A 7365-nucleotide genomic window follows, 5' to 3' on the forward strand; every position below is an offset into this window, starting at 1 on the left:
ACACAGGAGGGCCTGACCTCAGCTCTGCCAGCCACCAGGGGACACAGCACCAGGGGCTCACAGAAGCTACTTTAAGTATCACCTACCAATTTTGCTCTCAATCACCAGGGCAGGCCATCCATCGCCCAAGGAGGGGCCAGACCCTTCAGCCACCTAGCTGAAAGATGGAGTATGCTGCACTTTCTGGCTGCTCACAAGGGTGGCAGAACAGACTTTTTTTTTTTTTTTTAAAGTGGCATTTCAACCCAATTTGCACTGCTGCCTTAAGGTTCTGGTTACCAGAATGCAACCCCTCCTCAGAGAAAACCCCAGCCCTGCCCAGCCTCTCCAGCCCCACCAAGCCTCAGTGGGGGAAGTGGGGTTCCCAGAATCAGCTGCTGGGGAGCGCTCTGCTGACAGTCACAGTGGGGTACAGCAAGCATCAGGCCTAATTCAGGAGCTCCAGATCCTGCTTTTCAATAGTGCAGCGTGTATTAAGACGTCACAAAAACCCCACAGGGACAAGAAGGGCTGACTGGATTCTCTCACTTTACAGATGAGAAAAATGAGGAAGCATTTTTTTCAGAAAGGGGAAAAAAAAAAAATCAGACTTGTCTAGGTCATTCAGCTAACAAGTAGACACAAGCCCAGAGCTGGCCTCCTGCAGTCAGCTCCGCGAGATGGACAATGTCATTCACCTTCATGACAAATCAGCCGAGGCACTGGACACTGCCTGCTGGCAGAGTCCCATGCCAGAGCAGCATGGCCCCCTGCTTTACCTGAACCCCAAAATGCACCCCGTGGAGCGGGGAAACAAAGACGGAGACATGATCAGCCCACTGCATGAGTTCCCCGTCAGAATGGACACCACTACCATGGAAGACCAAAGGGGATGCTAGTTTCCACTGAGGCCAAAGGCTTTCGGGACAGCAGCCTCCCCTGGGGCCTCTCATGACCAGCCAAGACTGGGGCCCACTGTTGGAGAGCAGCGTCTCCTCTCTTCTGTTTCACACGTCACAAGGCAGGGGCCCTGAGAAAGGAGAGAGCATGCTGAGGGACAGGGTGAGCCATGATGCAGGTCCCTGCGGCTGTTCACACCACCACCCCCGCTCTGCCCTGCCCCCTCCTCTTCCTTGCTGGAAGTCACCAGAGACCACGAGCCCAACTTACAAACACAAAACAAGACCCACAGTGTGGCTGTTTCAGTAACATCCTGCCACAGCGGTTTGAGGGGGAAGAAACAATCAACAGCAGGATTCCACTCCTCTCTACCAGCCAGAGCACCGCTCCAGCCCCAACAGACCCTGGTATCTTGTGGGAGTCCATCCTCTCATCTCCCATTGCCATTCACTTCCACACCAGGGGGCCCCAGAGTCTCACAAGGCAACAGGCAAGGGCACAGCCTGCTAAGGGTGCTCTGCACAGCTTGTCTTCTAGGGAAAGGCAGCTGCCCCTACCACCTACCCATATCCAGGCAGGAAATGAGAGGTGCAAGATGTACAAGGGACCAAAGGAAACAAAACCCTAACCACTGGGCTGCGTCCCAATTACGTGCTGAATAAGAAATCTCTGACCCAAAACTTAACACTATAGTCCTCAGATCCCATGAGAATGAGTAGACAAAAACCCATGGAACTCCAGTATGGCCGAGAGTCAGAGGACAAAGACCAGAACCTGGGAAGCCACAGAAAAATGCCTGAGCGTAGGCAGGCTGTAGGTATTAGCACGGTTCAGTGAAAGTTTCCAACCCGCCTCCAGTCCTATTTTATAGGTAAGTATCACCATGTGACTTGATTTGGCCCATGAAATTTCACTTCCCGGTAGAAGTTTTAAGAGTTGGGTAAGGAGCCCGGCATGGTAGCCTAGTGGCTAAAGTCCTTACCTTGCATTCATCAGGATCCAATATTCATCAGGACTTATTTGGGTCCTGGATGTCTACTTCCCATCCAGCTCCCACAAGTGTCACAGCTTGTGGCCTGGGAAAGCAGTGCAGGACAGCCCAAAGCCTTGGGACGCTGCACCCATGTGGGAGACCCAGAAGAAGCTCCTGGCTCCTGGCTTTGACTGCTGCGGCAACCTGGAGAGTGAACCAGTGGATGGAAGATATTTCTCTTTCTCTCCTCTCTGCAAATCGCCTTTCCAATAAAAATAAATAAATAGCTGGTGTAAGATTTATCAACACTCTTCTTCTATCCCAAGTGGCCAGAAATGTTCCAATCAATTCATGTGGGTCCCACAGCGAGGCCAACATAAAGCAGAAGTGTCACAGCCACCCGTGTAACCACGAACCCTATCATGTTACACCTCTGCGCCTTGCACACTGTTGATTTATCAGGATAGCAGCAGTGACTCCTCAGCCGTCCATTTTCAGCAGGGCTGGCCTTTCCCTTCCCTGGCCTTGGAGAGACAGAAGCTAAGGTTACCAGTCAAGCAATCGGCAGGGGCGTGGGAGTACCTGCTATGTGTCCAGACTGTGCTAGTAAAAAAAAAAAAAAATGAGATGCTGGGGCCAGCTTGTTTCACAAGAAGCCACTACATGCAACACTGGCACCCCAAACTGCAATAACATCTTAAGCCCTGCCTACTAGACTTCTGGTCATGGGAAAGCAGCAGAAGATGGCTCAAGTGCTGGGGCCCCTGCCACCCAAGCAGCAGACCCAGAGGAAGCTCTGGACCCACGCCCGTGGCCTCACCCTGCTCTGGCTGTGTCAAGCACTTGCAGAGTGAAAAAGATGATCTCAATCTCTCTTTCTCTCCCTCCCACTCTCTCTGTTCCTTTGCCTTTCAAATAATAAATCTTTTTTTTAAAAAATTACCTCTGGAAGGGCCCAGCGCCATGGCCTGGCGGCTAGGGTCCTCGCCTTGAATGCACCAGGATCCCATATGGGTGCCAGTTCTAGTCCCAGCAGCCCTGCTTTCCATCCAGCTCCCTGCCTGTGGCCTGGGAAAGCAGTCGAGGACGGCCCAAAGCCTTGGGACCCTGCACCCACGTGGGAGACCCAGAAGAGCTCCAAGTTCCTGGCTTTGAATCAGCACAGTTCAGGCCATTGCGCTCACTTGGGGAGTGAATCATCAGATGGAGATCTTCCTCTCTGTCTCTCCTCCTCTATATATATATATATATATATATATATATATATATATATATATATATACACATATACATCTGACTTACAATAAAAATAAATAAATCCTTAAAAAAAATCACCTCTGAAAGGACAGCATTGCTTAAATTAGAAATGAGGAAATCTGGCTTGTTATGAGACCTCAAGCAAGTCTGTAACCTCTATGGACTGCAATATCTTCCTGAAAAAAATGGAATAGGTAACCCAGTTAAGGCAAGTAATGTTTCTACCACAGTGCTTGTTGTTTCATTTCAATAAGATCATTATCGCCATCATTATTAAACCTTTCAGATAACTGCCATGAACTTGTCTATAACCCTGTCTACCTTTTTTTGAAGGTGCATTTACTTCTTTGAAACACAAGGAACAGAGAGGTCATGACAGATATCTCACATCTGCTGGTTCATGTCCCCCATGGCTGCATCAGCCAGGGCTGGGCCCGACTGAGGCCAGGACCCAGGAAGGCCTTCCAGGTCTCCCGTATGGGTAGCAGGGCCCAAGCCAACAGCACCCACTTCCTTCCTAGGCCGCTAGCCAAAAGCTACATGGGAAGTAGATGAGTTAAGACTTGAACTGACACTCTGATATGGAATGCCACACGTCGCAAACAGCAGCTTAACCTACTGCACCTCAATGCCAGACCCTTTACTACATTTTTCCCTAGCACTGGCACAATGGCATTGCATGGACACTACCAAAACAAGGCCAAACCCCTCGGTAGAACAAAGTGACACCTTGGGAAATGGCTCCAGAACCCTGGGCTCCCCTGCTCCCTGGCCTACTGCGAAGGTCACCTCATGTACCACAACCTTCAGGGCAGCCCCTCCCTTCCCAAACCAGGGAAGCAAGGAGCCCTCCTGGAGACTAGCACAGATGCCTGCTGGTAAAGGGGTTGGGCAGCCAACCCTTTCCGTAGTCCCCTGCCCTCCAAGCTCTTGCTTCTTGGAAACAGCCACGGAAGCCCCAGAAGCTGGCACTCGAGCACGTCTACAGGATACTGCTGGAGCAAGCGCAGATCTATCAACACGGGTATGCACCTACTACATGTCTAGACTGCGCTCTAAGACCACACAAGTTTACAGTCAGGCAGACAGTCCTGAGCTCTAGAACAGGGCTTGCTAGAATGCCAGGCAACACCCCTCTCCCCACCCAGGCTCTCAGCCCCACGTTGTTTGTTAGATGAACTGAAAATCACATTAGGTGACCCAAGCAGGGCTGTGGGGACTCATCTATGCACAGAGTTTTCCACTCTGCAACAAGGGATGACAAAATGAGAGGGAAGGAGAAAAACCTACCACCCCCCCGGCCTGGTCAGCGAGACTTGAGAAATCCTCCAGTGGTCAAAACCTGGCGAGGGTTCAGAGAAGGCAGCTGGGGCCTCAGTGGCTGAGTGGTGGGTCATTTTGAGCGTGCTGGAAAGGGGCTCCCACCAACCACCGAGCTGGCTGAATGGCCAGGGATGCCGCAGGTTTCCCTAAACAAATAGAGAAGGAACAGGCACTTATTTCTATCCAGCAGGCCAAGGAGGAAAAGGACTGGCAGGGAGCTGACCCACTCCCGCCAGCCTCAGAAGGAAAGGCCGGCCCTACAAGAGAACAGAACCCTGCAGAGCGCAGCACGCACCTGCGGAGACCCCAGTATCAGGCCGGCACTCAGCGCGCCCAGGATCCGACTCAGCCACGCTCAGGCGGGCATCGCCTGTCCAGCCCGGGGACGGACGCGCTCCCCGCCCCTACTGCAGAAGTACCCACCACTTTTTTGCGAAAAGCCAACCTCAAGTCCTGGAAACATGTGTCCAGGAGTCGAAGTCCCCTCATCTAACTACTCCATATTCCTTCACTCCCCCCGGCACACACTCCTCTGGGGTCCAGCGGCAGTTCCACTGGACGCGCCACAACCTCTCAGACGTACGACCCCTCCCACCCCCAAGACGACCAGGTCCGGGGGTCTGGTTTGGCTCCCAAACCCCAAGACTCACATTCCGCACCCAGAAAGGTGCGGTCGCCACGCACTCACACCCGTGCGGGGCAGGGCCAGAGTCGGGGTCGGGGTGAGGGGTAAGACCCTCCCAGGTTCGCGCTCGCCGCCGCCCCTCAGCGAGCTCCACGGGGGCCACGGGGGCCACGGGGCCCGGGACCCAGCCGGAAGGAGCGCCAGCCCCGGGCTCGCCGCTGGGGACCACGGAGTGGCCAGGGCCCAGCCGCTCCCGCCCCACCCGGCGCCCGGCTTGGGTTCCACGGGGTCCCGGCCGCGGCCTCCCGCTCGTCGTCGCGGGCGATCCGAGCAGACAAAGCCGCGCGCGACGCCCCGCAGGCCGCCCACTTCACACACGCACACACACTCACACACCACCACCACACACACACACCACACACACCACACACAGAGACCCCGAGCCGGCACGGGAGGGGCGGCTGAGGGACAGCACAGGGAGCCCGAGCGGAATCCTCGTGCCCGGGGGACGCTCGAAGGGGCGGCCTCAGACAATGGGGGAAAGGGCACAGGCCCGCCGCTCCCGCGGGGATCCCGCGCCCGACTCACCCGGCGGCGGCGGCTCGGCACGACGCGGCCCGGCTCGGCCGAGGAAGTTAGAGCAAGTTCGGCAGCGCGGGCGGGAGGGCGCGACTCGGGCCGGCCGAGCGGCGGGGCGGGGGGAGGGGCGGGGCCGGGGGCGCGCGGCTGGCGGCCGAGGGCGGCGCTCGAGGGCGGTGCTCGGCTTCGCTGCACCGCCCGCCCCGGCCCCGCCCCAGACCCGCCCCCGTCTGCAGGCTCCGCCCACTCGCCCCGCCCTGGGCCCGCCCCAGACCCGTCCCCTCCTGCTGGCTCCTCCCACGTCCTGACCCGACCCCGCCCCCCCCCCGCCGGCGGGCTCCGCCCCACTCGCCCCTCCCTAGGCCCTTCCCCTCCAGCTGACTCCTCCCACGTCCCGTCCCGACCCCGCCCCTTACGCTAGCCCCTCCCCTGCCTCTCTGGCTCCGCCTCCTCTCTGGCCCCGCCTCCCGGCCAGTACTGCCCCCTGGGTGGAAGTTGGGGGTCGCACGTTCTGACCGTTTGCTTGACTTTGAGGGGAGACCCAGGCCCTGTTCCTCCTCCGCGTTGGTCCTCGGAGTCCAGGCCAGGATGGAGACGGCGCGGCGTGGACGCTGCTCGGGCTCGCCTCTGACCGGACCAAAGCCTGAGAGAAGCGCGGACGGCGGGAGGAGGCCACGTGTGGCGGGTCCACCACGGAGTGACCGGGTGTCAATGGGCAAAGGGCGAGGAAGATGGCTGTGAGGAAGGCAGAAGGCACTGCTGTCCGCCTCGGAGGCTGAGGCTGTGGAGAAGAGGGCGGTGCGACAAGACTGTTCGTCTCTTTGCAGAGCGAGTGGTGAGAGCAGCCTCGGTGCTGCTAAAAATACCAGGCTTTCTTTGGATTGCCTGCTGAGATTTGTTCCTCGTCTTCGCGCGCGGAGGACATGGCTGGGCGGATGCTTGGACTAGTGGGCAGGGTGAAGGGACGCGCTTGGGTGGGAGACCCTCTCTACCCTGCTCCCCCGGTTCCGAGTTAGTCTCAGCCTGTCCCGACTGTAAAACTAAGTGTGGTGTTTCTGAACTGTATTGAAGTATTGAAATACAGGCGGGTGAAGCTATTCCCAGTTTTAAGGATTTTTTTTTTTAATTATTTTGAAAGGCGGAGTTACAAAGTTGGGATTGGGGCAAACAGAGCTGCCTGCCTGCTGGTTCTTTCCCCAGCTGGCTGCAGTGAGCGGTGCTGGGCCAATCCGAAGCGGGGAACCGGCAGCAGCTTCTCCCAGGTGCATGAGCAGGGAACAGGATGGGGAGTGCAGCCGCTGGGATTCGAACTGGCGCCTGTATGGAGTGCCAGCACTGTAGACCCGCTATGCTGCAGCACTGCTCCCCACCCCCATTTCCAGCTTTTCCTGCTTGTTTTACTGAAAGACGCTGCCCACCCCGGTTTCCATGCTGGGGTTGGAGCAGAGGGGGTAAGGCTGGAAATAACGCAGCTGAAGCCTCTTCCTCCCTACAGCTTGCTAGAAGCAGAAAAGATGGTAATTGCCAAGTTGAATGAGATAATAAGAGGGAAACTACAGGCTGGGAGGCAGAACAAGGGCTACTTTGGGTGATGTTGACATGGAAGGCACAGGAAGCCAGAGTCGGCCTGAGAGGTGGTGGGGAGTTGGCAGGCACATGCCACTTGAGAACACCAGGTCCCAAAGGCCGCAGAAGGGTGAGCTCTGCAGCCTAAAAGTCAGTGCACCTG

General features: G+C 56.6%; 1 protein-coding gene across 1 annotated transcript in view; it reads right to left on the reverse strand.

Moving 5' to 3' along the window:
* Positions 1 to 5788, reverse strand: part of TSPAN14 (tetraspanin 14) — a 56020-nt gene extending 50232 nt beyond the window's left edge. Inside the window, exon 1 of the mRNA XM_058672046.1 lies at positions 5646 to 5788. The gene's annotated coding sequence lies outside the window, so the exon portion shown is untranslated. The remainder of the gene's footprint in view (positions 1 to 5645) is intronic.
* Positions 5789 to 7365: the final 1577 nt, after the last annotated feature.

The sequence above is a fragment of the Ochotona princeps genome, chromosome 13 (genome assembly GCF_030435755.1).
Source record: "Ochotona princeps isolate mOchPri1 chromosome 13, mOchPri1.hap1, whole genome shotgun sequence".
NCBI lineage: Eukaryota > Metazoa > Chordata > Mammalia > Lagomorpha > Ochotonidae > Ochotona > Ochotona princeps.